The 6,000-nt window shown below is 35.6% G+C and overlaps 1 pseudogene; it reads left to right on the top strand.

The window, feature by feature from the left end:
- The first annotated feature begins 3,850 nt into the window (after nucleotides 1-3,850).
- LOC148874170 (glucan endo-1,3-beta-glucosidase pseudogene) lies at nucleotides 3,851-4,786 on the top strand (annotated as a pseudogene).
- The last annotated feature ends 1,214 nt before the right edge of the window (nucleotides 4,787-6,000 follow it).

Raw genomic sequence — 6,000 nt, 5'->3', positions numbered from 1 at the left:
ATTTTGAAAGAAAATGAAGGGTAAAATAGTCACAAGTGTTTATTTAAGTGCTCATTTAAATACAAATAAGCACTTATTCAAATAAATGCTTATTTTTAAGTACTTATAAATACTTATTTTTAACAAAAGCACTCCCAAACATGGCCTTAGCAGCTTACTTTCTTCATATAGCAATGTTGTGAACTTTGTCTCTATGTGCTTCACCCTTCTTTGTTCCATGCTACGAACTAAGCTGGTTTGATGCATTTGACAGCTTTGATGTAATGTTCAATTTCAAAGTAAGAAGTAAGGGAAGAAGAATAAGAAATTAAGGGAAATAGGAAAGAAAGAGGAGAGGGAAGACATACACCAAAATTTAATGATACCCATTTTTACTAAGGCCTCATTTGTCACGTCTTTCCACACGGTCTTTCGGCTACTTACAAGCTGGGAAGACTGAAAGTCGATCTATTCCCATTTGGCACAAGGAAAATCTCACCGCTAAATGACAAGACGCCAAAAAGATGCAGAAAGCCCATTTTGGGCTGATTTCGGGAAATTCCAAATGAAACTTCCCGCGTCTTCCGCATTTTAATCTCGTGCGAAAAAATCCAAAACGATGCACGAAAAGATGTACATCTACCAAACGATCTTCGGGCTGCATAGATCTTATGTCAAAAGCTCAATACATCTATTAAGTATGAGAGCTACGAAAAAATCTTCTCAAAAAGACTTAAAAACAAACATGTTTTGTCTAGCCTATTTTCATTGACCCATGTTTTACACGTAATCTCGATACCGGAACATATGCTTGACCGTATTTGACATGTGGTATGGCATATTAGAATCTATGATGTGATGAATGGTTTAAAACCTCTGCCCATAGCATGGACACCCATCTAGGCCTTATCTTAATTAAATATTTGAGAATGGTAGCATAAGTGAAGGGAGCTCATCAGGTCAATCCTTTTGGCTATTCTACCATTCAAGGTCAAAACCATGAAAGCCATATCAGTTAACAGGTTCTACGTACGCTATGCTGGACAGTATTAGCTAGGCGATGTATGGGAAAATTCAATATTTACTTTGATGACTAAAGGATCAAAGGAAATATGAATTTTACATCATTTTCCCCAAAAGAAAAATATAAAAAAGTTTTGGACATTTTTACTATCTTTGAAAATTTCTACTATTTTATGATAAGTCTTGGTAAATATGTACTAGTTTGTTATACTTAACAATTTACTGGTAAATTTTAGTAATCTATCGTATTTTATGGAATTTTACTATTTTATGATAATTTGTGCCGGAAAGTTGTACTGTTTTAGGATAATTTTTAATACTAATGATAATTTATGGTAAAAATTGGTAACTTATTTTGGTTATTATTTGAAGATTTAAGGTTATTTATTAATTTTTTTGGATATTTTATTAATTTTGTGATAATTTTTAGTGAATATATACTAATTTTTGATACTTTCTTTCCACACATAAGAGGTCATTAGGGGTTGGTGGGATTAGAGGTCAATGGTTTTGATTGTTGGTTTGGGTTCAAAGTGGTTAAAAGAAGGGCCATTTGAACCTAAATTACCTTAATAAATCTAATTAATAATTATTAATTTCTATTGTAATACAAATAATTTTAATATTGTTTTACTGTTCTTCTACAACAATTAAATTATTTTATCGTTATTGTTCACTTAGGTTGATCTATTGTTGCTCTTTACGATCTAAAGTTTATATCTTTTAAATATCTTGTCATCATATTGGACTTTGGACATTGGTCTTTTTGGGCTCTTCTAGTGTCATATCTTTTCAGCTTTATAGTTTTTATTAGGGGTTTTTACTGTTCAGTCCACCCTTAGGTGGAGCTACGATTTTTAGGGATGGACTAAAATCTTGTTCGTAGATTCATGTCGGATTTACGGTCAGGATGCGGTTTATAGGGGGGGGGTACTAGTAGTCTAGGAAGGGGGTGCAAATCAGATTTTTGAAGAGGATTGCAGTCCAAAAATCCTTAGATATTATTCATATATAAGTTGAAAATAATTAGTTTTTAAATTTTTTTTATCATTTTAAACACAATAAGATGGATAAAAATTAAATCCAAATCTAATCCAAATTCCAAACCATTTTCAGCTCCTAAGTTTGACAACGAGATATTGATGTGGATGTAATTTGATCCATCCGATTACAACCCTACCCCAGAGCGATTTATGTAATTGATTAAATTTCTTTTCATTATCATATTGAATATCGGGATTTTTAATACATCTCACGGGTCCACTAGTATATATTTAAATCAAATCAAATGAGATTATATTGGATCGGATAAAAATATATGGATCCATATTTGATCCAGTTATAAACAGACTGGATTCGGATCACCCTTTATGGGATCAAATGGAATTTGAATTCGAATACCGCTTGCATCCCTTTCTTTACGTAGTTATTAGCTTTGGAAGTCGAGGGGTGTCTCCAAACGAATTTGGTAATTACTCTATGTAACGTTACAAATTTCAAATAAGAAAAGAAACCTTTGACCTTTGTTGCTAAAACCCAATAAATAACAATAATAGTTTCTGATGCCTTCTTTAGAAAGCTAAAAGTTCACAATTACCTTCACCAGCTCACATTACCAAATTTAATCTCAATACTTGCTATTTACATGTATCCTTGTGAGTGTTATATAATGGAGATGTGCGAGTAGTTGAATAATACTTTTTCTTTTCTTCTTCTTCTTCTGTTTGTGAAATAGGTTGATCAAGGGGCAAGAAGCAGTAGTGATCATGGGGTCCAATTGGACTCGGTGGGTCGTTGTGGAAGCAGTATTGGCACTTGTTGCTCTCCAGGTTCCTCTGATTAGTAAGATTTTTTCCTTACATACTTTTCAGTTTTTCCCTAACAATTGTTCTCAAGTACAGAATTTCTGTGTGCTAGATAATGTAAAGGATTTGATTCTGAGCTTGGATTTTATTTAAGCCAATTGAGTTTAAACCCATTGATCAGGATTAGTAGATTGATTAATAAAGCTAGAAACCATTGGATAAGTCTGAAACTTGATTGATTCTTTATATTGAGATTTTCTTCTCCCCCTATTTGATTTGATGAATAAGAACATCACAGCGAAGTGATAGAATGGTTAAGATCAGTCGACCAGTTTCTCAAAAACTAAAAAAAAAAAAAAAGATCAGTTGATCAATAAGATTTCTAGGACCCCTCCTCCCTTTTTAACTCTGTAGAAGAAAACAATTTCCTTAACTGATTGGACTTGATTTATAACAATGGCTAATTGCTTGAATAACCATTGTTATGTCCATGAAATCCAATTAATTTAGTTTCTCATTCGGTCTACTGATTGTAGTTCAAGATATAGAACCAGAGAGACAAATGATTTTTATATAAACTTTGTTTATACCCTAATTGGTTTAACAATTTCTACCACATATACATTATGCAGCTCCTGTTGGTCAAATCATTACCTCTGAATTGAATCATAGTTCAAATGTGATTCCAGAGACTAAAAATACAAATTTTTAAGTAAACAAAGCCTAGTAGAAACAGTTTAAACTCTAATAGCTAACTATGATACTACCAAACCCAAATTGTACATGAAACAAGAATGACAGCCTAACAAGCTGGTTCAGCCCTCCAAGCAAATAGGACACTCTATCTGGTTAGACAGATAAACAAAACCTACAATTATGTCAGTCTTTCTTATTATATTTTCTTTGAGAATTGAGATCCATCGGGTTCACTGGTTTAACCATCCACTTGGACTGACCTGTCCAACTACCAGGTTGACCCAGCCGGGTTTCTGAAACATGAATAAAAAGGATAACCAAACTTAGAAAAATTTGCAGGTGGCCATATGATTGGAGTTTGCTATGGGATGATGGGGGATAACCTGCCATCCCCAAAGGATGTAGTAAGCCTCTATCAGAGAAGTGAAATTCAAATGATCAGACTGTATCATCCCAGCACTGAAGCACTACAAGCCTTGAGAGGTTCCAACCTGCTAGTCTCCCTAGGTGTGAGTAATGGCGATCTGAAGCAGCTCTCGTCGAGCCAAGACGCTGCCAATTCTTGGGTTGCTTCTAATGTCCTCCCATATAAGAATGATGTCTCATTCGGTTGGATCACAGTAGGTAATGAGGTGATACCAGGTCCCAATGCCCAGTATGTGGCTCCAGCCATGAACAACATTTACAATGCTCTCCTTTCAATTGGGTTGGATAGAGTTAAGGTCACAACAGCTGTTCCATCTAATGTTCTTGGCAGATCCTACCCTCCCTCAGCAGGAGCCTTTACCCCTGAGGTGGCTGGTTATATGAAGGAAATTGCAACATTTTTGTTCCATACTGGAGCACACCTCATGATCAATGTGTACCCTTACTTTTCCTATGTTTCTGATCCAACACATATTTCCTTGGACTATGCATTGTTCAAATCAAAGGGCCCTGTTGTTGTGGATGGCAGCTTAAAATACTATAACCTCTTTGATGCCATGGTTGATGCCTTCAATGCAGCATTGGAGAAGATTGATGCAGCAGATGTCCCTGTTGCCATATCGGAAAGCGGTTGGCCTAGCGCCGGCAATGAGCCTTATACAAGTATTGCTAATGCTCAGACCTACAATATGAACCTCATCAATCATGTGACGAGGGGTGGTACTCCAAGGAGGCCAGAACACCTCATGGACACATTCATGTTTGCCATGTTCAATGAAGATCTTAAACCAGCTGGGGTTGAGCAGAACTTTGGTTTCTTCCATCCTGATATGAAACCTGTTTATCCTTTGTTCTGATAATTAAATTTGTTCCAGTTATAGCTAGATCTAGGCCAGTGTTAGAGATGCTCATTCTTTGTAGTAAAAAAAGATACAACAATTTAGTCCATGATTTATGGAACTTTTGATCAATTTGTGTGGAAGAGCCAGAAATATTTCAGGTAACTAATTCAACTCAGTTGATTGCCTTGCATGAATATAGCAAACAGCTCTCCCTTTCAGAGTTTCAATAATATAATGGGCATAAGAAAGCTCAGGCTTGATGATGTATAAATTCTTCAAACTGGGCATCCGACTTCCAGCCATATCTGTGACAGGTATCCCTTTAAAACTTGTCTGTTGTTGGTGCTTCTCCTAAATAGGCTGCAAGTCTACCCAGCCCAAAATCCCAAGTAGGACCCTCCGTCCCTAAGGTTATGTTTGGTTTGAAAGAAAAAGTAGGAAAAAGATAGGAAAGGTAGGGAAACTTATACAAAATTTGTGAAGGTTTCCCCAACTTTCCTTTCCTTTCCCTACTTTTTCCTTCAAATCAAACATGGCACAAATGTTTTAACTTTTTCCTTCAAACCAAACATAGCACAAATGTTTTAACTTTTAACTGAGGAATAAGACTATGGTCGGTGCTCGGTCTGGGCCAATTATCAGTCTCTGTTTAATAAAAACTGGGTCTCTTTCCATTATAGGCCCAACCCATCCAGGTAATTCAGGCATAATACATGCGCACGCAATATTGAAAATTTCTTTTTAGTAATAACATAGAAACAATAATAAATTGAGAGCCTGTATTATGATTATTTAAAATCTAATTGCTTTCATGTGTACTAAACTTTAAACTCAAAAGACCTGAAAAGAATTAAAACCTCAATTCTCTCTCTCTCTCTAGGGATATTATTCCTGGGCTGGGCTTAATAGACCTTGAACTATGGAGGATAAACCCTGAGCACCAATACTTTGGTGAGAATGGGTAGATTTTATGGGCTATGGCATGGTGTTTTGGAATGGCTACCAATACTTTGGCAAAACCCCGAGCACCAATAGGGCACTAAACAATGCTTGACAATGAGAAACAAGATTTAAATAACTTTTTGGCATCTTGGAAATTCCAGATCTTAAGGAGGAACCTTACTAAACAAGGCTTTCATTTGTAATCTGAAATTAGTGTAGTGTTGAGGGGATTCAGTGGCTAGGGGTTGGTCATAATTGACTATTTGAAATCAATAAAGTATGGGTTA

Source organism: Nelumbo lutea, chromosome 1 (assembly GCF_056320005.1).
Source record: "Nelumbo lutea isolate HS-2025 chromosome 1, American lotus-T2T, whole genome shotgun sequence".
Taxonomy (NCBI): domain Eukaryota; kingdom Viridiplantae; phylum Streptophyta; class Magnoliopsida; order Proteales; family Nelumbonaceae; genus Nelumbo; species Nelumbo lutea.
Note: the sequence above shows the minus strand (reverse complement) of the source record. Positions and strands in the feature narration are given on the sequence as shown.